Source organism: Electrophorus electricus, chromosome 14 (assembly GCF_041902795.1).
Source record: "Electrophorus electricus isolate QZ-2024a chromosome 14, ASM4190279v1, whole genome shotgun sequence".
NCBI lineage: Eukaryota > Metazoa > Chordata > Actinopteri > Gymnotiformes > Gymnotidae > Electrophorus > Electrophorus electricus.
This window is the reverse complement of record NC_137510.1, coordinates 7,899,200-7,925,986: the sequence shown is the minus strand read 5'-3', so window position 1 is coordinate 7,925,986 and position 26,787 is coordinate 7,899,200.

The following is a 26,787-nucleotide window of genomic DNA, read 5'->3' as shown; positions in this document are numbered from 1 at the left end:
ACTGTTTCAGGGCAAGAGATTGTGTTTTAGACTAAAAGGGAGTGCATTATAAGAAGAATCTTTACTTTGAAACTCTGTTCTTTACCTTTTTCACACTATGAAACAGCTTTGTATTCACCTTAAACACTGTTTCAGGGCAAGAGATTGTGTTTTAGACTAAAAGGGAGTGCATTATAAGAAGAATCTTTACTTTGAAACTCTGTTCTTTACCTTTTTCACACTATGAAACAGCTTTGTATTCACCTTAAACACTGTTTCAGGGCAAGAGATTGTGTTTTAGACTAAAAGGGAGTGCATTATAAGAAGAATCTTTACTTTGAAACTGTTCTTTACCTTTTTCACACTATGAAACAGCTTTGTATTCACCTTAAACACTGTTTCAGGGCAAGAGATTGTGTTTTAGACTAAAATGGAATGCATTATAAGAAGAATCTTTACTTTGAAACTCTGTTCTTTACCTTTTTCACACTATGAAACAGCTTTGTATTCACCTTAAACACTGTTTCAGGTCAAGAGATTGTGTTTTAGACTAAAAGGGAGTGCATTATAAGAAGAATCTTTACTTTGAAACTCTGTTCTTTACCTTTTTCACACTATGAAACAGCTTTGTATTCACCTTAAACACTGTTTCAGGGCAAGAGATTGTGTTTTAGACTAAAAGGGAGTGCATTATAAGAAGAATCTTTACTTTGAAACTCTGTTCTTTACCTTTTTCACACTATGAAACAGCTTTGTATTCACCTTAAACACTGTTTCAGGGCAAGAGATTGTGTTTTAGACTAAAAGGGAGTGCATTATAAGAAGAATCTTTACTTTGAAACTGTTCTTTACCTTTTTCACACTATGAAACAGCTTTGTATTCACCTTAAACACTGTTTCAGGGCAAGAGATTGTGTTTTAGACTAAAAGGGAATGCATTATAAGAAGAATCTTTACTTTGAAACTCTGTTTACCGTTTTCACACTATGAAACAGCTTTGTATTCAACTTAAACACTGTTTCAGAGCAAGACATCTTGTTTTTAACCAAATTGAATGACTTACAATGTGTTAAGAAAACACATATTTCAAGTGAAAAGAGTTTATACAGGGGAGAAACAAGGTGTTTGTTATATGACAATTTAAAGTAATTGCAACTCTCTTTGTACACCTCTAACCACAAAGAAACAGGGCTTCTATGCATTGTAATCAGCTTATACACCATTTCAGAGCAAGACATCTTGTTTTTAACCAAACTGAATAACTTACAATATCCTAAGAAAACACATATTTCAAGTGTAAAGAGTTTATCCAGGGGAGAACAAGTTGTTTTAACATGGTTCTAATGTGACCCTTGCAAGTAATTGCAACTCTGTTTTTACACCTCTAACCACAAGGAGGCAACGTTTCCACGCATTATAATTGGCTTATACATAGTTTCAGAGCAAGAAATAATGTTTTTAACCAAACTGAACAACTTACAATATCCTAAGAAAACACATATTTCAAGTGAAAAGAGTTTATACAGGGGAGAAACAAGGTGTTTGTTATATGACAATTTAAAGTAATTGCAACTCTGTTTGTAAACCTCTAAACACAAAGAAACAGGGCTTCTATGCATTGTAATCAGCTTAAACACTGTTTCAGGGCAAGAGATTCTGTTTTAGACTAAAATGGAATGCATTATAAGAAGAATCTTTACTTTGAAACTCTGTTTACCGTTTTCACACTACGAAACAGCTTTGTATTCAACTTAAACACTGTTTCAGAGCAAGACATCTTGTTTTTAACCAAATTGAATGACTTACAATGTGTTAAGAAAACACATATTTCAAGTGAAAAGAGTTTATACAGGGGAGAAATAAGGTGTTTATAATATGACCAATTAAAGTAATTGCAACTCTCTTTGTACACCTCTACCCACAAAGAAACAGGGCTTCTATGCATTGTAATCAGCTTATACACCGTTTCAGAGCAAGACATCTTGTTTTTAACCAAACTGAATAACTTACAATATCCTAAGAAAACACATATTTCAAGTGAAAAGAGTTTATCCAGGGGAGAACAAGTTGTTTTAACATGGTTCTAATGTGACCCTCGCAAGTAATTGCAACTCTGTTTTTACACCTCTAACCACAAGGAGGCAACGTTTCCACGCATTATAATTGGCTTATACATAGTTTCAGAGCAAGAAATATTGTTTTTAACCAAACTGAACAACTTACAATATCCTAAGAAAACACATATTTCAAGTGAAAAGAGTTTATACAGGGGAGAAACAAGGTGTTTGTTATATGACAATTTAAAGTAATTGCAACTCTGTTTATAAACCTCTAAACACAAAGAAACAGGGCTTCTATGCATTGTAATCAGCTTAAACACTGTTTCAGGGCAAGAGATTGTGTTTTAGACTAAAATGGAATGCATTATAAGAAGAATCTTTACTTGGAAACTCTGTTCTTTACCTTTTTCACACTATGAAACAGCTTTGTATTCACCTTAAACACTGTTTCAGGGCAAGAGATTGTGTTTTAGACTAAAAGGGAGTGCATTATAAGAAGAATCTTTACTTTGAAACTCTGTTTACCGTTTTCACACTACGAAACAGCTTTGTATTCAACTTAAACACTGTTTCAGAGCAAGACATCTTGTTTTTAACCAAATTGAATGACTTACAATGTGTTAAGAAAACACATATTTCAAGTGAAAAGAGTTTATACAGGGGAGAAATAAGGTGTTTATAATATGACCAATTAAAGTAATTGCAACTCTCTTTGTACACCTCTAACCACAAAGAAACAGGGCTTCTATGCATTGTAATCAGCTTATACACCGTTTCAGAGCAAGACATCTTGTTTTTAACCAAACTGAATAACTTACAATATCCTAAGAAAACACATATTTCAAGTGAAAAGAGTTTATCCAGGGGAGAACAAGTTGTTTTAACATGGTTCTAATGTGACCCTTGCAAGTAATTGCAACTCTGTTTTTACACCTCTAACCACAAGGAGGCAACGTTTCCACGCATTATAATTGGCTTATACATAGTTTCAGAGCAAGAAATATTGTTTTTAACCAAACTGAACAACTTACAATATCCTAAGAAAACACATATTTCAAGTGAAAAGAGTTTATACAGGGGAGAAACAAGGTGTTTGTTATATGACAATTTAAAGTAATTGCAACTCTGTTTGTAAACCTCTAAACACAAAGAAACAGGGCTTCTATGCATTGTAATCAGCTTAAACACTGTTTCAGGGCAAGAGATTGTGTTTTAGACTAAAATGGAATGCATTATAAGAAGAATCTTTACTTTGAAACTCTGTTCTTTACCTTTTTCACACTATGAAACAGCTTTGTATTCACCTTAAACACTGTTTCAGGGCAAGAGATTGTGTTTTAGACTAAAAGGGAGTGCATTATAAGAAGAATCTTTACTTTGAAACTCTGTTCTTTACCTTTTTCACACTATGAAACAGCTTTGTATTCACCTTAAACACTGTTTCAGGGCAAGAGATTGTGTTTTAGACTAAAAGGGAGTGCATTATAAGAAGAATCTTTACTTTGAAACTCTGTTCTTTACCTTTTTCACACTATGAAACAGCTTTGTATTCACCTTAAACACTGTTTCAGGGCAAGAGATTGTGTTTTAGACTAAAAGGGAGTGCATTATGAGAAGAATCTTTACTTTGAAACTCTGTTCTTTACCTTTTTCACACTATGAAACAGCTTTTTGTATTCACCTTAAACACTGTTTCAGGGCAAGAGATTGTGTTTTAGACTAAAAGGGAATGCATTATAAGAAGAATCTTTACTTTGAAACTCTGTTTACCATTTTCACACTATGAAACAGCTTTGTATTCACCTTAAACACTGTTTCAGGGCAAGAGATTGTGTTTTAGACTAAAAGGGAATGCATTATAAGAAGAATCTTTACTTTGAAACTCTGTTCTTTACCTTTTTCGCACTATGAAACAGCTTTGTATTCACCTTAAACACTGTTTCAGGGCAAGAGATTGTGTTTTAGACTAAAATGGAATGCATTATAAGAAGAATCTTTACTTTGAAACTCTGTTCTTTACCTTTTTCACACTATGAAACAGCTTTGTATTCACCTTAAACACTGTTTCAGGGCAAGAGATTGTGTTTTAGACTAAAAGGGAGTGCATTATAAGAAGAATCTTTACTTTGAAACTCTGTTCTTTACCTTTTTCACACTATGAAACAGCTTTGTATTCACCTTAAACACTGTTTCAGGGCAAGAGATTGTGTTTTAGACTAAAAGGGAGTGCATTATGAGAAGAATCTTTACTTTGAAACTCTGTTCTTTACCTTTTTCACACTATGAAACAGCTTTGTATTCACCTTAAACACTGTTTCAGGGCAAGAGATTGTGTTTTAGACTAAAAGGGAATGCATTATAAGAAGAATCTTTACTTTGAAACTCTGTTCTTTACCTTTGTCACACTATGAAACAGCTTTGTATTCACCTTAAACACTGTTTCAGGGCAAGAGATTGTGTTTTAGACTAAAAGGGAATGCATTATAAGAAGAATCTTTACTTTGAAACTCTGTTTACCATTTTCACACTATGAAACAGCTTTGTATTCACCTTAAACACTGTTTCAGGGCAAGAGATTGTGTTTTAGACTAAAAGGGAATGCATTATAAGAAGAATCTTTACTTTGAAACTCTGTTCTTTACCTTTTTCGCACTATGAAACAGCTTTGTATTCACCTTAAACACTGTTTCAGGGCAAGAGATTGTGTTTTAGACTAAAAGGGAGTGCATTATAAGAAGAATCTTTACTTTGAAACTCTGTTCTTTACCTTTTTCACACTATGAAACAGCTTTGTATTCACCGTTTCAGGGCAAGAGATTGTGTTTTAGACTAAAAGGGAATGCATTATAAGAAGAATCTTTACTTTGAAACTCTGTTCTTTACCTTTTTCACACTATGAAACAGCTTTGTATTCACCTTAAACACTGTTTCAGGGCAAGAGATTGTGTTTTAGACTAAAAGGGAATGCATTATAAGAAGAATCTTTACTTTGAAACTCTGTTTACCATTTTCACACTATGAAACAGCTTTGTATTCACCTTAAACACTGTTTCAGGGCAAGAGATTGTGTTTTAGACTAAAAGGGAGTGCATTATGAGAAGAATCTTTACTTTGAAACTCTGTTCTTTACCTTTTTCACACTATGAAACAGCTTTGTATTCACCTTAAACACTGTTTCAGGGCAAGAGATTGTGTTTTAGAGTAAAAGGGAATGCATTATAAGAAGAATCTTTACTTTGAAACTCTGTTCTTTACCTTTGTCACACTATGAAACAGCTTTGTATTCACCTTAAACACTGTTTCAGGGCAAGAGATTGTGTTTTAGACTAAAAGGGAATGCATTATAAGAAGAATCTTTACTTTGAAACTCTGTTCTTTACCTTTTTCACACTATGAAACAGCTGTGTATTCACCTTAAACACTGTTTCAGGGCAAGAGATTGTGTTTTAGACTAAAAGGGAGTGCATTATAAGAAGAATCTTTACTTTGAAACTCTGTTCTTTACCTTTTTCACACTACGAAACAGCTTTGTATTCAACTTAAACACTGTTTCAGAGCAAGACATCTTGTTTTTAACCAAATTGAATGACTTACAATGTGTTAAGAAAACACATATTTCAAGTGAAAAGAGTTTATACAGGGGAGAAATAAGGTGTTTATAATATGACCAATTAAAGTAATTGCAACTCTCTTTGTACACCTCTACCCACAAAGAAACAGGGCTTCTATGCATTGTAATCAGCTTATACACCGTTTCAGAGCAAGACATCTTGTTTTTAACCAAACTGAATAACTTACAATATCCTAAGAAAACACATATTTCAAGTGAAAAGAGTTTATCCAGGGGAGAACAAGTTTTTTTAACATGGTTCTAATGTGACCCTCGCAAGTAATTGCAACTCTGTTTTTACACCTCTAACCACAAGGAGGCAACGTTTCCACGCATTATAATTGGCTTATACATAGTTTCAGAGCAAGAAATATTGTTTTTAACCAAACTGAACAACTTACAATATCCTAAGAAAACACATATTTCAAGTGAAAAGACTTTATACAGGGGAGAAACAAGGTGTTTGTTATATGACAATTTAAAGTAATTGCAACTCTGTTTGTAAACCTCTAAACACAAAGAAACAGGGCTTCTATGCATTGTAATCAGCTTAAACACTGTTTCAGGGCAAGAGATTGTGTTTTAGACTAAAATGGAATGCATTATAAGAAGAATCTTTACTTTGAAACTCTGTTCTTTACCTTTTTCACACTATGAAACAGCTTTGTATTCACCTTAAACACTGTTTCAGGGCAAGAGATTGTGTTTTAGACTAAAAGGGAGTGCATTATAAGAAGAATCTTTACTTTGAAACTCTGTTCTTTACCTTTTTCACACTATGAAACAGCTTTGTATTCACCTTAAACACTGTTTCAGGGCAAGAGATTGTGTTTTAGACTAAAAGGGAGTGCATTATAAGAAGAATCTTTACTTTGAAACTCTGTTCTTTACCTTTTTCACACTATGAAACAGCTTTGTATTCACCTTAAACACTGTTTCAGGGCAAGAGATTGTGTTTTAGACTAAAAGGGAGTGCATTATAAGAAGAATCTTTACTTTGAAACTGTTCTTTACCTTTTTCACACTATGAAACAGCTTTGTATTCACCTTAAACACTGTTTCAGGGCAAGAGATTGTGTTTTAGACTAAAATGGAATGCATTATAAGAAGAATCTTTACTTTGAAACTCTGTTCTTTACCTTTTTCACACTATGAAACAGCTTTGTATTCACCTTAAACACTGTTTCAGGGCAAGAGATTGTGTTTTAGACTAAAAGGGAGTGCATTATAAGAAGAATCTTTACTTTGAAACTCTGTTCTTTACCTTTTTCACACTATGAAACAGCTTTGTATTCACCTTAAACACTGTTTCAGGGCAAGAGATTGTGTTTTAGACTAAAAGGGAGTGCATTATAAGAAGAATCTTTACTTTGAAACTCTGTTCTTTACCTTTTTCACACTATGAAACAGCTTTGTATTCACCTTAAACACTGTTTCAGGGCAAGAGATTGTGTTTTAGACTAAAAGGGAGTGCATTATAAGAAGAATCTTTACTTTGAAACTGTTCTTTACCTTTTTCACACTATGAAACAGCTTTGTATTCACCTTAAACACTGTTTCAGGGCAAGAGATTGTGTTTTAGACTAAAAGGGAATGCATTATAAGAAGAATCTTTACTTTGAAACTCTGTTTACCGTTTTCACACTATGAAACAGCTTTGTATTCAACTTAAACACTGTTTCAGAGCAAGACATCTTGTTTTTAACCAAATTGAATGACTTACAATGTGTTAAGAAAACACATATTTCAAGTGAAAAGAGTTTATACAGGGGAGAAATAAGGTGTTTATAATATGACCAATTAAAGTAATTGCAACTCTCTTTGTACACCTCTACCCACAAAGAAACAGGGCTTCTATGCATTGTAATCAGCTTATACACCGTTTCAGAGCAAGACATCTTGTTTTTAACCAAACTGAATAACTTACAATATCCTAAGAAAACACATATTTCAAGTGAAAAGAGTTTATCCAGGGGAGAACAAGTTTTTTTAACATGGTTCTAATGTGACCCTCGCAAGTAATTGCAACTCTGTTTTTACACCTCTAACCACAAGGAGGCAACGTTTCCACGCATTATAATTGGCTTATACATAGTTTCAGAGCAAGAAATATTGTTTTTAACCAAACTGAACAACTTACAATATCCTAAGAAAACACATATTTCAAGTGAAAAGACTTTATACAGGGGAGAAACAAGGTGTTTGTTATATGACAATTTAAAGTAATTGCAACTCTGTTTGTAAACCTCTAAACACAAAGAAACAGGGCTTCTATGCATTGTAATCAGCTTAAACACTGTTTCAGGGCAAGAGATTGTGTTTTAGACTAAAATGGAATGCATTATAAGAAGAATCTTTACTTTGAAACTCTGTTCTTTACCTTTTTCACACTATGAAACAGCTTTGTATTCACCTTAAACACTGTTTCAGGGCAAGAGATTGTGTTTTAGACTAAAAGGGAGTGCATTATAAGAAGAAACTTTACTTTGAAACTCTGTTCTTTACCTTTTTCACACTATGAAACAGCTTTGTATTCACCTTAAACACTGTTTCAGGGCAAGAGATTGTGTTTTAGACTAAAAGGGAGTGCATTATAAGAAGAATCTTTACTTTGAAACTCTGTTCTTTACCTTTTTCACACTATGAAACAGCTTTGTATTCACCTTAAACACTGTTTCAGGGCAAGAGATTGTGTTTTAGACTAAAAGGGAGTGCATTATAAGAAGAATCTTTACTTTGAAACTGTTCTTTACCTTTTTCACACTATGAAACAGCTTTGTATTCACCTTAAACACTGTTTCAGGGCAAGAGATTGTGTTTTAGACTAAAATGGAATGCATTATAAGAAGAATCTTTACTTTGAAACTCTGTTCTTTACCTTTTTCACACTATGAAACAGCTTTGTATTCACCTTAAACACTGTTTCAGGGCAAGAGATTGTGTTTTAGACTAAAAGGGAGTGCATTATAAGAAGAATCTTTACTTTGAAACTCTGTTCTTTACCTTTTTCACACTATGAAACAGCTTTGTATTCACCTTAAACACTGTTTCAGGGCAAGAGATTGTGTTTTAGACTAAAAGGGAGTGCATTATAAGAAGAATCTTTACTTTGAAACTCTGTTCTTTACCTTTTTCACACTATGAAACAGCTTTGTATTCACCTTAAACACTGTTTCAGGGCAAGAGATTGTGTTTTAGACTAAAAGGGAGTGCATTATAAGAAGAATCTTTACTTTGAAACTGTTCTTTACCTTTTTCACACTATGAAACAGCTTTGTATTCACCTTAAACACTGTTTCAGGGCAAGAGATTGTGTTTTAGACTAAAAGGGAATGCATTATAAGAAGAATCTTTACTTTGAAACTCTGTTTACCGTTTTCACACTATGAAACAGCTTTGTATTCAACTTAAACACTGTTTCAGAGCAAGACATCTTGTTTTTAACCAAATTGAATGACTTACAATGTGTTAAGAAAACACATATTTCAAGTGAAAAGAGTTTATACAGGGGAGAAACAAGGTGTTTGTTATATGACAATTTAAAGTAATTGCAACTCTCTTTGTACACCTCTAACCACAAAGAAACAGGGCTTCTATGCATTGTAATCAGCTTATACACCATTTCAGAGCAAGACATCTTGTTTTTAACCAAACTGAATAACTTACAATATCCTAAGAAAACACATATTTCAAGTGAAAAGAGTTTATCCAGGGGAGAACAAGTTGTTTTAACATGGTTCTAATGTGACCCTTGCAAGTAATTGCAACTCTGTTTTTACACCTCTAACCACAAGGAGGCAACGTTTCCACGCATTATAATTGGCTTATACATAGTTTCAGAGCAAGAAATAATGTTTTTAACCAAACTGAACAACTTACAATATCCTAAGAAAACACATATTTCAAGTGAAAAGAGTTTATACAGGGGAGAAACAAGGTGTTTGTTATATGACAATTTAAAGTAATTGCAACTCTGTTTGTAAACCTCTAAACACAAAGAAACAGGGCTTCTATGCATTGTAATCAGCTTATACACCGTTTCAGGGCAAGAGATTGTGTTTTAGACTAAAATGGAATGCATTATAAGAAGAATCTTTACTTTGAAACTCTGTTTACCGTTTTCACACTACGAAACAGCTTTGTATTCAACTTAAACACTGTTTCAGAGCAAGACATCTTGTTTTTAACCAAATTGAATGACTTACAATGTGTTAAGAAAACACATATTTCAAGTGAAAAGAGTTTATACAGGGGAGAAATAAGGTGTTTATAATATGACCAATTAAAGTAATTGCAACTCTCTTTGTACACCTCTACCCACAAAGAAACAGGGCTTCTATGCATTGTAATCAGCTTATACACCGTTTCAGAGCAAGACATCTTGTTTTTAACCAAACTGAATAACTTACAATATCCTAAGAAAACACATATTTCAAGTGAAAAGAGTTTATCCAGGGGAGAACAAGTTGTTTTAACATGGTTCTAATGTGACCCTCGCAAGTAATTGCAACTCTGTTTTTACACCTCTAACCACAAGGAGGCAACGTTTCCACGCATTATAATTGGCTTATACATAGTTTCAGAGCAAGAAATATTGTTTTTAACCAAACTGAACAACTTACAATATCCTAAGAAAACACATATTTCAAGTGAAAAGAGTTTATACAGGGGAGAAACAAGGTGTTTGTTATATGACAATTTAAAGTAATTGCAACTCTGTTTATAAACCTCTAAACACAAAGAAACAGGGCTTCTATGCATTGTAATCAGCTTAAACACTGTTTCAGGGCAAGAGATTGTGTTTTAGACTAAAATGGAATGCATTATAAGAAGAATCTTTACTTGGAAACTCTGTTCTTTACCTTTTTCACACTATGAAACAGCTTTGTATTCACCTTAAACACTGTTTCAGGGCAAGAGATTGTGTTTTAGACTAAAAGGGAGTGCATTATAAGAAGAATCTTTACTTTGAAACTCTGTTTACCGTTTTCACACTACGAAACAGCTTTGTATTCAACTTAAACACTGTTTCAGAGCAAGACATCTTGTTTTTAACCAAATTGAATGACTTACAATGTGTTAAGAAAACACATATTTCAAGTGAAAAGAGTTTATACAGGGGAGAAATAAGGTGTTTATAATATGACCAATTAAAGTAATTGCAACTCTCTTTGTACACCTCTAACCACAAAGAAACAGGGCTTCTATGCATTGTAATCAGCTTATACACCGTTTCAGAGCAAGACATCTTGTTTTTAACCAAACTGAATAACTTACAATATCCTAAGAAAACACATATTTCAAGTGAAAAGAGTTTATCCAGGGGAGAACAAGTTGTTTTAACATGGTTCTAATGTGACCCTTGCAAGTAATTGCAACTCTGTTTTTACACCTCTAACCACAAGGAGGCAACGTTTCCACGCATTATAATTGGCTTATACATAGTTTCAGAGCAAGAAATATTGTTTTTAACCAAACTGAACAACTTACAATATCCTAAGAAAACACATATTTCAAGTGAAAAGAGTTTATACAGGGGAGAAACAAGGTGTTTGTTATATGACAATTTAAAGTAATTGCAACTCTGTTTGTAAACCTCTAAACACAAAGAAACAGGGCTTCTATGCATTGTAATCAGCTTAAACACTGTTTCAGGGCAAGAGATTGTGTTTTAGACTAAAATGGAATGCATTATAAGAAGAATCTTTACTTTGAAACTCTGTTCTTTACCTTTTTCACACTATGAAACAGCTTTGTATTCACCTTAAACACTGTTTCAGGGCAAGAGATTGTGTTTTAGACTAAAAGGGAGTGCATTATAAGAAGAATCTTTACTTTGAAACTCTGTTCTTTACCTTTTTCACACTATGAAACAGCTTTGTATTCACCTTAAACACTGTTTCAGGGCAAGAGATTGTGTTTTAGACTAAAAGGGAGTGCATTATGAGAAGAATCTTTACTTTGAAACTCTGTTCTTTACCTTTTTCACACTATGAAACAGCTTTGTATTCACCTTAAACACTGTTTCAGGGCAAGAGATTGTGTTTTAGACTAAAAGGGAATGCATTATAAGAAGAATCTTTACTTTGAAACTCTGTTCTTTACCTTTGTCACACTATGAAACAGCTTTGTATTCACCTTAAACACTGTTTCAGGGCAAGAGATTGTGTTTTAGACTAAAAGGGAATGCATTATAAGAAGAATCTTTACTTTGAAACTCTGTTTACCATTTTCACACTATGAAACAGCTTTGTATTCACCTTAAACACTGTTTCAGGGCAAGAGATTGTGTTTTAGACTAAAAGGGAATGCATTATAAGAAGAATCTTTACTTTGAAACTCTGTTCTTTACCTTTTTCGCACTATGAAACAGCTTTGTATTCACCTTAAACACTGTTTCAGGGCAAGAGATTGTGTTTTAGACTAAAAGGGAGTGCATTATAAGAAGAATCTTTACTTTGAAACTCTGTTCTTTACCTTTTTCACACTATGAAACAGCTTTGTATTCACCGTTTCAGGGCAAGAGATTGTGTTTTAGACTAAAAGGGAATGCATTATAAGAAGAATCTTTACTTTGAAACTCTGTTCTTTACCTTTTTCACACTATGAAACAGCTTTGTATTCACCTTAAACACTGTTTCAGGGCAAGAGATTGTGTTTTAGACTAAAAGGGAATGCATTATAAGAAGAATCTTTACTTTGAAACTCTGTTTACCATTTTCACACTATGAAACAGCTTTGTATTCACCTTAAACACTGTTTCAGGGCAAGAGATTGTGTTTTAGACTAAAAGGGAGTGCATTATGAGAAGAATCTTTACTTTGAAACTCTGTTCTTTACCTTTTTCACACTATGAAACAGCTTTGTATTCACCTTAAACACTGTTTCAGGGCAAGAGATTGTGTTTTAGAGTAAAAGGGAATGCATTATAAGAAGAATCTTTACTTTGAAACTCTGTTCTTTACCTTTGTCACACTATGAAACAGCTTTGTATTCACCTTAAACACTGTTTCAGGGCAAGAGATTGTGTTTTAGACTAAAAGGGAATGCATTATAAGAAGAATCTTTACTTTGAAACTCTGTTCTTTACCTTTTTCACACTATGAAACAGCTGTGTATTCACCTTAAACACTGTTTCAGGGCAAGAGATTGTGTTTTAGACTAAAAGGGAGTGCATTATAAGAAGAATCTTTACTTTGAAACTCTGTTCTTTACCTTTTTCACACTACGAAACAGCTTTGTATTCAACTTAAACACTGTTTCAGAGCAAGACATCTTGTTTTTAACCAAATTGAATGACTTACAATGTGTTAAGAAAACACATATTTCAAGTGAAAAGAGTTTATACAGGGGAGAAATAAGGTGTTTATAATATGACCAATTAAAGTAATTGCAACTCTCTTTGTACACCTCTACCCACAAAGAAACAGGGCTTCTATGCATTGTAATCAGCTTATACACCGTTTCAGAGCAAGACATCTTGTTTTTAACCAAACTGAATAACTTACAATATCCTAAGAAAACACATATTTCAAGTGAAAAGAGTTTATCCAGGGGAGAACAAGTTTTTTTAACATGGTTCTAATGTGACCCTCGCAAGTAATTGCAACTCTGTTTTTACACCTCTAACCACAAGGAGGCAACGTTTCCACGCATTATAATTGGCTTATACATAGTTTCAGAGCAAGAAATATTGTTTTTAACCAAACTGAACAACTTACAATATCCTAAGAAAACACATATTTCAAGTGAAAAGACTTTATACAGGGGAGAAACAAGGTGTTTGTTATATGACAATTTAAAGTAATTGCAACTCTGTTTGTAAACCTCTAAACACAAAGAAACAGGGCTTCTATGCATTGTAATCAGCTTAAACACTGTTTCAGGGCAAGAGATTGTGTTTTAGACTAAAATGGAATGCATTATAAGAAGAATCTTTACTTTGAAACTCTGTTCTTTACCTTTTTCACACTATGAAACAGCTTTGTATTCACCTTAAACACTGTTTCAGGGCAAGAGATTGTGTTTTAGACTAAAAGGGAGTGCATTATAAGAAGAATCTTTACTTTGAAACTCTGTTCTTTACCTTTTTCACACTATGAAACAGCTTTGTATTCACCTTAAACACTGTTTCAGGGCAAGAGATTGTGTTTTAGACTAAAAGGGAGTGCATTATAAGAAGAATCTTTACTTTGAAACTCTGTTCTTTACCTTTTTCACACTATGAAACAGCTTTGTATTCACCTTAAACACTGTTTCAGGGCAAGAGATTGTGTTTTAGACTAAAAGGGAGTGCATTATAAGAAGAATCTTTACTTTGAAACTGTTCTTTACCTTTTTCACACTATGAAACAGCTTTGTATTCACCTTAAACACTGTTTCAGGGCAAGAGATTGTGTTTTAGACTAAAATGGAATGCATTATAAGAAGAATCTTTACTTTGAAACTCTGTTCTTTACCTTTTTCACACTATGAAACAGCTTTGTATTCACCTTAAACACTGTTTCAGGGCAAGAGATTGTGTTTTAGACTAAAAGGGAGTGCATTATAAGAAGAATCTTTACTTTGAAACTCTGTTCTTTACCTTTTTCACACTATGAAACAGCTTTGTATTCACCTTAAACACTGTTTCAGGGCAAGAGATTGTGTTTTAGACTAAAAGGGAGTGCATTATAAGAAGAATCTTTACTTTGAAACTCTGTTCTTTACCTTTTTCACACTATGAAACAGCTTTGTATTCACCTTAAACACTGTTTCAGGGCAAGAGATTGTGTTTTAGACTAAAAGGGAGTGCATTATAAGAAGAATCTTTACTTTGAAACTGTTCTTTACCTTTTTCACACTATGAAACAGCTTTGTATTCACCTTAAACACTGTTTCAGGGCAAGAGATTGTGTTTTAGACTAAAAGGGAATGCATTATAAGAAGAATCTTTACTTTGAAACTCTGTTTACCGTTTTCACACTATGAAACAGCTTTGTATTCAACTTAAACACTGTTTCAGAGCAAGACATCTTGTTTTTAACCAAATTGAATGACTTACAATGTGTTAAGAAAACACATATTTCAAGTGAAAAGAGTTTATACAGGGGAGAAACAAGGTGTTTGTTATATGACAATTTAAAGTAATTGCAACTCTCTTTGTACACCTCTAACCACAAAGAAACAGGGCTTCTATGCATTGTAATCAGCTTATACACCATTTCAGAGCAAGACATCTTGTTTTTAACCAAACTGAATAACTTACAATATCCTAAGAAAACACATATTTCAAGTGAAAAGAGTTTATCCAGGGGAGAACAAGTTGTTTTAACATGGTTCTAATGTGACCCTCGCAAGTAATTGCAACTCTGTTTTTACACCTCTAACCACAAGGAGGCAACGTTTCCACGCATTATAATTGGCTTATACATAGTTTCAGAGCAAGAAATAATGTTTTTAACCAAACTGAACAACTTACAATATCCTAAGAAAACACATATTTCAAGTGAAAAGAGTTTATACAGGGGAGAAACAAGGTGTTTGTTATATGACAATTTAAAGTAATTGCAACTCTGTTTGTAAACCTCTAAACACAAAGAAACAGGGCTTCTATGCATTGTAATCAGCTTAAACACTGTTTCAGGGCAAGAGATTGTGTTTTAGACTAAAATGGAATGCATTATAAGAAGAATCTTTACTTTGAAACTCTGTTTACCGTTTTCACACTACGAAACAGCTTTGTATTCAACTTAAACACTGTTTCAGAGCAAGACATCTTGTTTTTAACCAAATTGAATGACTTACAATGTGTTAAGAAAACACATATTTCAAGTGAAAAGAGTTTATACAGGGGAGAAATAAGGTGTTTATAATATGACCAATTAAAGTAATTGCAACTCTCTTTGTACACCTCTACCCACAAAGAAACAGGGCTTCTATGCATTGTAATCAGCTTATACACCGTTTCAGAGCAAGACATCTTGTTTTTAACCAAACTGAATAACTTACAATATCCTAAGAAAACACATATTTCAAGTGAAAAGAGTTTATCCAGGGGAGAACAAGTTGTTTTAACATGGTTCTAATGTGACCCTCGCAAGTAATTGCAACTCTGTTTTTACACCTCTAACCACAAGGAGGCAACGTTTCCACGCATTATAATTGGCTTATACATAGTTTCAGAGCAAGAAATATTGTTTTTAACCAAACTGAACAACTTACAATATCCTAAGAAAACACATATTTCAAGTGAAAAGAGTTTATACAGGGGAGAAACAAGGTGTTTGTTATATGACAATTTAAAGTAATTGCAACTCTGTTTATAAACCTCTAAACACAAAGAAACAGGGCTTCTATGCATTGTAATCAGCTTAAACACTGTTTCAGGGCAAGAGATTGTGTTTTAGACTAAAATGGAATGCATTATAAGAAGAATCTTTACTTGGAAACTCTGTTCTTTACCTTTTTCACACTATGAAACAGCTTTGTATTCACCTTAAACACTGTTTCAGGGCAAGAGATTGTGTTTTAGACTAAAAGGGAGTGCATTATAAGAAGAATCTTTACTTTGAAACTCTGTTTACCGTTTTCACACTACGAAACAGCTTTGTATTCAACTTAAACACTGTTTCAGAGCAAGACATCTTGTTTTTAACCAAATTGAATGACTTACAATGTGTTAAGAAAACACATATTTCAAGTGAAAAGAGTTTATACAGGGGAGAAATAAGGTGTTTATAATATGACCAATTAAAGTAATTGCAACTCTCTTTGTACACCTCTAACCACAAAGAAACAGGGCTTCTATGCATTGTAATCAGCTTATACACCGTTTCAGAGCAAGACATCTTGTTTTTAACCAAACTGAATAACTTACAATATCCTAAGAAAACACATATTTCAAGTGAAAAGAGTTTATCCAGGGGAGAACAAGTTGTTTTAACATGGTTCTAATGTGACCCTTGCAAGTAATTGCAACTCTGTTTTTACACCTCTAACCACAAGGAGGCAACGTTTCCACGCATTATAATTGGCTTATACATAGTTTCAGAGCAAGAAATATTGTTTTTAACCAAACTGAACAACTTACAATATCCTAAGAAAACACATATTTCAAGTGAAAAGAGTTTATACAGGGGAGAAACAAGGTGTTTGTTATATGACAATTTAAAGTAATTGCAACTCTGTTTGTAAACCTCTAAACACAAAGAAACAGGGCTTCTATGCATTGTAATCAGCTTAAACACTGTTTCAGGGCAAGAGATTGTGTTTTAGACTAAAATGGAATGCATTATAAGAAGAATCTTTACTTTGAAACTCTGTTCTTTACCTTTTTCACACTATGAAACAGCTTTGTATTCACCTTAAACACTGTTTCAGGGCAAGAGATTGTGTTTTAGACTAAAAGGGAGTGCATTATAAGAAGAATCTTTACTTTGAAACTCTGTTCTTTACCTTTTTCACACTATGAAACAGCTTTGTATTCACCTTAAACACTGTTTCAGGGCAAGAGATTGTGTTTTAGACTAAAAGGGAGTGCATTATAAGAAGAATCTTTACTTTGAAACTCTGTTCTTTACCTTTTTCACACTATGAAACAGCTTTGTATTCACCTTAAACACTGTTTCAGGGCAAGAGATTGTGTTTTAGACTAAAAGGGAGTGCATTATAAGAAGAATCTTTACTTTGAAACTGTTCTTTACCTTTTTCACACTATGAAACAGCTTTGTATTCACCTTAAACACTGTTTCAGGGCAAGAGATTGTGTTTTAGACTAAAAGGGAATGCATTATAAGAAGAATCTTTACTTTGAAACTCTGTTTACCGTTTTCACACTATGAAACAGCTTTGTATTCAACTTAAACACTGTTTCAGAGCAAGACATCTTGTTTTTAACCAAATTGAATGACTTACAATGTGTTAAGAAAACACATATTTCAAGTGAAAAGAGTTTATACAGGGGAGAAACAAGGTGTTTGTTATATGACAATTTAAAGTAATTGCAACTCTCTTTGTACACCTCTAACCACAAAGAAACAGGGCTTCTATGCATTGTAATCAGCTTATACACCGTTTCAGAGCAAGACATCTTGTTTTTAACCAAACTGAATAACTTACAATATCCTAAGAAAACACATATTTCAAGTGAAAAGAGTTTATCCAGGGGAGAACAAGTTGTTTTAACATGGTTCTAATGTGACCCTTGCAAGTAATTGCAACTCTGTTTTTACACCTCTAACCACAAGGAGGCAACGTTTCCACGCATTATAATTGGCTTATACATAGTTTCAGAGCAAGAAATATTGTTTTTAACCAAACTGAACAACTTACAATATCCTAAGAAAACACATATTTCAAGTGAAAAGAGTTTATACAGGGGAGAAACAAGGTGTTTGTTATATGACAATTTAAAGTAATTGCAACTCTGTTTGTAAACCTCTAAACACAAAGAAACAGGGCTTCTATGCATTGTAATCAGCTTAAACACTGTTTCAGGGCAAGAGATTGTGTTTTAGACTAAAAGGGAGTGCATTATAAGAAGAATCTTTACTTTGAAACTCTGTTCTTTACCTTTTTCACAGTATGAAACAGCGTTGTATTCACCTTAAACACTGTTTCAGGGCAAGAAATTGTGTTTTTAACCAAATTGAATGACTTACAATGTGTTAAGAAAACACATATTTCAAGTGAAAAGAGTTTATACAGGGGAGAAATAAGGTGTTTATAATATGACCAATTAAAGTAATTGCAACTCTCTTTGTACACCTCTACCCACAAAGAAACAGGGCTTCTATGCATTGTAATCAGTTTATACACCGTTTCAGAGCAAGACATCTTGTTTTTAACCAAACTGAATAACTTACAATATCCTAAGAAAACACATATTTCAAGTGAAAAGAGTTTATCCAGGGGAGAACAAGTTGTTTTAACATGGTTCTAATGTGACCCTCGCAAGTAATTGCAACTCTGTTTTTACACCTCTAACCACAAGGAGGCAACGTTTCCACGCATTATAATTGGCTTATACATAGTTTCAGAGCAAGAAATATTGTTTTTAACCAAACTGAACAACTTACAATATCCTAAGAAAACACATATTTCAAGTGAAAAGAGTTTATACAGGGGAGAAACAAGGTGTTTGTTATATGACAATTTAAAGTAATTGCAACTCTGTTTGTAAACCTCTAAACACAAAGAAACAGGGCTTCTATGCATTGTAATCAGCTTAAACACTGTTTCAGGGCAAGAGATTGTGTTTTAGACTAAAATGGAATGCATTATAAGAAGAATCTTTACTTTGAAACTCTGTTTACCGTTTTCACACTATGAAACAGCTTTGTATTCAACTTAAACACTGTTTCAGAGCAAGACATCTTGTTTTTAACCAAATTGAATGACTTACAATGTGTTAAGAAAACACATATTTCAAGTGAAAAGAGTTTATACAGGGGAGAAACAAGGTGTTTGTTATATGACAATTTAAAGTAATTGCAACTCTCTTTGTACACCTCTAACCACAAAGAAACAGGGCTTCTATGCATTGTAATCAGCTTATACACCGTTTCAGAGCAAGACATCTTGTTTTTAACCAAACTGAATAACTTACAATATCCTAAGAAAACACATATTTCAAGTGAAAAGAGTTTATCCAGGGGAGAACAAGTTGTTTTAACATGGTTCTAATGTGACCCTTGCAAGTAATTGCAACTCTGTTTTTACACCTCTAACCACAAGGAGGCAACGTTTCCACGCATTATAATTGGCTTATACATAGTTTCAGAGCAAGAAATATTGTTTTTAACCAAACTGAACAACTTACAATATCCTAAGAAAACACATATTTCAAGTGAAAAGAGTTTATACAGGGGAGAAACAAGGTGTTTGTTATATGACAATTTAAAGTAATTGCAACTCTGTTTGTAAACCTCTAAACACAAAGAAACAGGGCTTCTATGCATTGTAATCAGCTTAAACACTGTTTCAGGGCAAGAGATTGTGTTTTAGACTAAAATGGAATGCATTATAAGAAGAATCTTTACTTTGAAACTCTGTTCTTTACCTTTTTCACACTATGAAACAGCTTTGTATTCACCTTAAACACTGTTTCAGGGCAAGAGATTGTGTTTTAGACTAAAAGGGAGTGCATTATAAGAAGAATCTTTACTTTGAAACTCTGTTCTTTACCTTTTTCACACTATGAAACAGCTTTGTATTCACCTTAAACACTGTTTCAGGGCAAGAGATTGTGTTTTAGACTAAAAGGGAGTGCATTATAAGAAGAATCTTTACTTTGAAACTCTGTTCTTTACCTTTTTCACACTATGAAACAGCTTTGTATTCACCTTAAACACTGTTTCAGGGCAAGAGATTGTGTTTTAGACTAAAAGGGAGTGCATTATAAGAAGAATCTTTACTTTGAAACTGTTCTTTACCTTTTTCACACTATGAAACAGCTTTGTATTCACCTTAAACACTGTTTCAGGGCAAGAGATTGTGTTTTAGACTAAAAGGGAATGCATTATAAGAAGAATCTTTACTTTGAAACTCTGTTTACCGTTTTCACACTATGAAACAGCTTTGTATTCAACTTAAACACTGTTTCAGAGCAAGACATCTTGTTTTTAACCAAATTGAATGACTTACAATGTGTTAAGAAAACACATATTTCAAGTGAAAAGAGTTTATACAGGGGAGAAACAAGGTGTTTGTTATATGACAATTTAAAGTAATTGCAACTCTCTTTGTACACCTCTAACCACAAAGAAACAGGGCTTCTATGCATTGTAATCAGCTTATACACCGTTTCAGAGCAAGACATCTTGTTTTTAACCAAACTGAATAACTTACAATATCCTAAGAAAACACATATTTCAAGTGAAAAGAGTTTATCCAGGGGAGAACAAGTTGTTTTAACATGGTTCTAATGTGACCCTTGCAAGTAATTGCAACTCTGTTTTTACACCTCTAACCACAAGGAGGCAACGTTTCCACGCATTATAATTGGCTTATACATAGTTTCAGAGCAAGAAATATTGTTTTTAACCAAACTGAACAACTTACAATATCCTAAGAAAACACATATTTCAAGTGAAAAGAGTTTATACAGGGGAGAAACAAGGTGTTTGTTATATGACAATTTAAAGTAATTGCAACTCTGTTTGTAAACCTCTAAACACAAAGAAACAGGGCTTCTATGCATTGTAATCAGCTTAAACACTGTTTCAGGGCAAGAGATTGTGTTTTAGACTAAAATGGAATGCATTATAAGAAGAATCTTTACTTTGAAACTCTGTTCTTTACCTTTTTCACACTATGAAACAGCTTTGTATTCACCTTAAACACTGTTTCAGGGCAAGAGATTGTGTTTTAGACTAAAAGGGAGTGCATTATAAGAAGAATCTTTACTTTGAAACTCTGTTCTTTACCTTTTTCACACTATGAAACAGCTTTGTATTCACCTTAAACACTGTTTCAGGGCAAGAGATTGTGTTTTAGACTAAAAGGGAGTGCATTATAAGAAGAATCTTTACTTTGAAACTCTGTTCTTTACCTTTTTCACACTATGAAACAGCTTTGTATTCACCTTAAACACTGTTTCAGGGCAAGAGATTGTGTTTTAGACTAAAAGGGAGTGCATTATAAGAAGAATCTTTACTTTGAAACTGTTCTTTACCTTTTTCACACTATGAAACAGCTTTGTATTCACCTTAAACACTGTTTCAGGGCAAGAGATTGTGTTTTAGACTAAAAGGGAATGCATTATAAGAAGAATCTTTACTTTGAAACTCTGTTTACCGTTTTCACACTATGAAACAGCTTTGTATTCAACTTAAACACTGTTTCAGAGCAAGACATCTTGTTTTTAACCAAATTGAATGACTTACAATGTGTTAAGAAAACACATATTTCAAGTGAAAAGAGTTTATACAGGGGAGAAATAAGGTGTTTATAATATGACCAATTAAAGTAATTGCAACTCTCTTTGTACACCTCTACCCACAAAGAAACAGGGCTTCTATGCATTGTAATCAGCTTATACACCGTTTCAGAGCAAGACATCTTGTTTTTAACCAAACTGAATAACTTACAATATCCTAAGAAAACACATATTTCAAGTGAAAAGAGTTTATCCAGGGGAGAACAAGTTGTTTTAACATGGTTCTAATGTGACCCTCGCAAGTAATTGCAACTCTGTTTTTACACCTCTAACCACAAGGAGGCAACGTTTCCACGCATTATAATTGGCTTATACATAGTTTCAGAGCAAGAAATATTGTTTTTAACCAAACTGAACAACTTACAATATCCTAAGAAAACACATATTTCAAGTGAAAAGAGTTTATACAGGGGAGAAACAAGGTGTTTGTTATATGACAATTTAAAGTAATTGCAACTCTGTTTGTAAACCTCTAAACACAAAGAAACAGGGCTTCTATGCATTGTAATCAGCTTAAACACTGTTTCAGGGCAAGAGATTGTGTTTTAGACTAAAATGGAATGCATTATAAGAAGAATCTTTACTTGGAAACTCTGTTCTTTACCTTTTTCACACTATGAAACAGCTTTGTATTCACCTTAAACACTGTTTCAGGGCAAGAGATTGTGTTTTAGACTAAAAGGGAGTGCATTATAAGAAGAATCTTTACTTTGAAACTCTGTTTACCGTTTTCACACTACGAAACAGCTTTGTATTCAACTTAAACACTGTTTCAGAGCAAGACATCTTGTTTTTAACCAAATTGAATGACTTACAATGTGTTAAGAAAACACATATTTCAAGTGAAAAGAGTTTATACAGGGGAGAAATAAGGTGTTTATAATATGACCAATTAAAGTAATTGCAACTCTCTTTGTACACCTCTAACCACAAAGAAACAGGGCTTCTATGCATTGTAATCAGCTTATACACCGTTTCAGAGCAAGACATCTTGTTTTTAACCAAACTGAATAACTTACAATATCCTAAGAAAACACATATTTCAAGTGAAAAGAGTTTATCCAGGGGAGAACAAGTTGTTTTAACATGGTTCTAATGTGACCCTTGCAAGTAATTGCAACTCTGTTTTTACACCTCTAACCACAAGGAGGCAACGTTTCCACGCATTATAATTGGCTTATACATAGTTTCAGAGCAAGAAATATTGTTTTTAACCAAACTGAACAACTTACAATATCCTAAGAAAACACATATTTCAAGTGAAAAGAGTTTATACAGGGGAGAAACAAGGTGTTTGTTATATGACAATTTAAAGTAATTGCAACTCTGTTTGTAAACCTCTAAACACAAAGAAACAGGGCTTCTATGCATTGTAATCAGCTTAAACACTGTTTCAGGGCAAGAGATTGTGTTTTAGACTAAAATGGAATGCATTATAAGAAGAATCTTTACTTTGAAACTCTGTTCTTTACCTTTTTCACACTATGAAACAGCTTTGTATTCACCTTAAACACTGTTTCAGGGCAAGAGATTGTGTTTTAGACTAAAAGGGAGTGCATTATAAGAAGAATCTTTACTTTGAAACTCTGTTCTTTACCTTTTTCACACTATGAAACAGCTTTGTATTCACCTTAAACACTGTTTCAGGGCAAGAGATTGTGTTTTAGACTAAAAGGGAGTGCATTATAAGAAGAATCTTTACTTTGAAACTCTGTTCTTTACCTTTTTCACACTATGAAACAGCTTTGTATTCACCTTAAACACTGTTTCAGGGCAAGAGATTGTGTTTTAGACTAAAAGGGAGTGCATTATAAGAAGAATCTTTACTTTGAAACTGTTCTTTACCTTTTTCACACTATGAAACAGCTTTGTATTCACCTTAAACACTGTTTCAGGGCAAGAGATTGTGTTTTAGACTAAAAGGGAATGCATTATAAGAAGAATCTTTACTTTGAAACTCTGTTTACCGTTTTCACACTATGAAACAGCTTTGTATTCAACTTAAACACTGTTTCAGAGCAAGACATCTTGTTTTTAACCAAATTGAATGACTTACAATGTGTTAAGAAAACACATATTTCAAGTGAAAAGAGTTTATACAGGGGAGAAACAAGGTGTTTGTTATATGACAATTTAAAGTAATTGCAACTCTCTTTGTACACCTCTAACCACAAAGAAACAGGGCTTCTATGCATTGTAATCAGCTTATACACCGTTTCAGAGCAAGACATCTTGTTTTTAACCAAACTGAATAACTTACAATATCCTAAGAAAACACATATTTCAAGTGAAAAGAGTTTATCCAGGGGAGAACAAGTTGTTTTAACATGGTTCTAATGTGACCCTTGCAAGTAATTGCAACTCTGTTTTTACACCTCTAACCACAAGGAGGCAACGTTTCCACGCATTATAATTGGCTTATACATAGTTTCAGAGCAAGAAATATTGTTTTTAACCAAACTGAACAACTTACAATATCCTAAGAAAACACATATTTCAAGTGAAAAGAGTTTATACAGGGGAGAAACAAGGTGTTTGTTATATGACAATTTAAAGTAATTGCAACTCTGTTTGTAAACCTCTAAACACAAAGAAACAGGGCTTCTATGCATTGTAATCAGCTTAAACACTGTTTCAGGGCAAGAGATTGTGTTTTAGACTAAAAGGGAGTGCATTATAAGAAGAATCTTTACTTTGAAACTCTGTTCTTTACCTTTTTCACAGTATGAAACAGCGTTGTATTCACCTTAAACACTGTTTCAGGGCAAGAAATTGTGTTTTTAACCAAATTGAATGACTTACAATGTGTTAAGAAAACACATATTTCAAGTGAAAAGAGTTTATACAGGGGAGAAATAAGGTGTTTATAATATGACCAATTAAAGTAATTGCAACTCTCTTTGTACACCTCTACCCACAAAGAAACAGGGCTTCTATGCATTGTAATCAGCTTATACACCGTTTCAGAGCAAGACATCTTGTTTTTAACCAAACTGAATAACTTACAATATCCTAAGAAAACACATATTTCAAGTGAAAAGAGTTTATCCAGGGGAGAACAAGTTGTTTTAACATGGTTCTAATGTGACCCTCGCAAGTAATTGCAACTCTGTTTTTACACCTCTAACCACAAGGAGGCAACGTTTCCACGCATTATAATTGGCTTATACATAGTTTCAGAGCAAGAAATATTGTTTTTAACCAAACTGAACAACTTACAATATCCTAAGAAAACACATATTTCAAGTGAAAAGAGTTTATACAGGGGAGAAACAAGGTGTTTGTTATATGACAATTTAAAGTAATTGCAACTCTGTTTGTAAACCTCTAAACACAAAGAAACAGGGCTTCTATGCATTGTAATCAGCTTAAACACTGTTTCAGGGCAAGAGATTGTGTTTTAGACTAAAATGGAATGCATTATAAGAAGAATCTTTACTTGGAAACTCTGTTCTTTACCTTTTTCACACTATGAAACAGCTTTGTATTCACCTTAAACACTGTTTCAGGGCAAGAGATTGTGTTTTAGACTAAAAGGGAGTGCATTATAAGAAGAATCTTTACTTTGAAACTCTGTTCTTTACCTTTTTCACACTATGAAACAGCTTTGTATTCACCTTAAACACTGTTTCAGGGCAAGAGATTGTGTTTTAGACTAAAAGGGAGTGCATTATAAGAAGAATCTTTACTTTGAAACTCTGTTCTTTACCTTTTTCACACTATGAAACAGCTTTGTATTCACCTTAAACACTGTTTCAGGGCAAGAGATTGTGTTTTAGACTAAAAGGGAGTGCATTATAAGAAGAATCTTTACTTTGAAACTGTTCTTTACCTTTTTCACACTATGAAACAGCTTTGTATTCACCTTAAACACTGTTTCAGGGCAAGAGATTGTGTTTTAGACTAAAAGGGAATGCATTATAAGAAGAATCTTTACTTTGAAACTCTGTTTACCGTTTTCACACTATGAAACAGCTTTGTATTCAACTTAAACACTGTTTCAGAGCAAGACATCTTGTTTTTAACCAAATTGAATGACTTACAATGTGTTAAGAAAACACATATTTCAAGTGAAAAGAGTTTATACAGGGGAGAAACAAGGTGTTTGTTATATGACAATTTAAAGTAATTGCAACTCTCTTTGTACACCTCTAACCACAAAGAAACAGGGCTTCTATGCATTGTAATCAGCTTATACACCGTTTCAGAGCAAGACATCTTGTTTTTAACCAAACTGAATAACTTACAATATCCTAAGAAAACACATATTTCAAGTGAAAAGAGTTTATCCAGGGGAGAACAAGTTGTTTTAACATGGTTCTAATGTGACCCTTGCAAGTAATTGCAACTCTGTTTTTACACCTCTAACCACAAGGAGGCAACGTTTCCACGCATTATAATTGGCTTATACATAGTTTCAGAGCAAGAAATATTGTTTTTAACCAAACTGAACAACTTACAATATCCTAAGAAAACACATATTTCAAGTGAAAAGAGTTTATACAGGGGAGAAACAAGGTGTTTGTTATATGACAATTTAAAGTAATTGCAACTCTGTTTGTAAACCTCTAAACACAAAGAAACAGGGCTTCTATGCATTGTAATCAGCTTAAACACTGTTTCAGGGCAAGAGATTGTGTTTTAGACTAAAATGGAATGCATTATAAGAAGAATCTTTACTTTGAAACTCTGTTCTTTACCTTTTTCACACTATGAAACAGCTTTGTATTCACCTTAAACACTGTTTCAGGGCAAGAGATTGTGTTTTAGACTAAAAGGGAGTGCATTATAAGAAGAATCTTTACTTTGAAACTCTGTTCTTTACCTTTTTCACACTATGAAACAGCTTTGTATTCACCTTAAACACTGTTTCAGGGCAAGAGATTGTGTTTTAGACTAAAAGGGAGTGCATTATAAGAAGAATCTTTACTTTGAAACTCTGTTCTTTACCTTTTTCACACTATGAAACAGCTTTGTATTCACCTTAAACACTGTTTCAGGGCAAGAGATTGTGTTTTAGACTAAAAGGGAGTGCATTATAAGAAGAATCTTTACTTTGAAACTGTTCTTTACCTTTTTCACACTATGAAACAGCTTTGTATTCACCTTAAACACTGTTTCAGGGCAAGAGATTCTGTTTTAGACTAAAAGGGAATGCATTATAAGAAGAATCTTTACTTTGAAACTCTGTTTACCGTTTTCACACTATGAAACAGCTT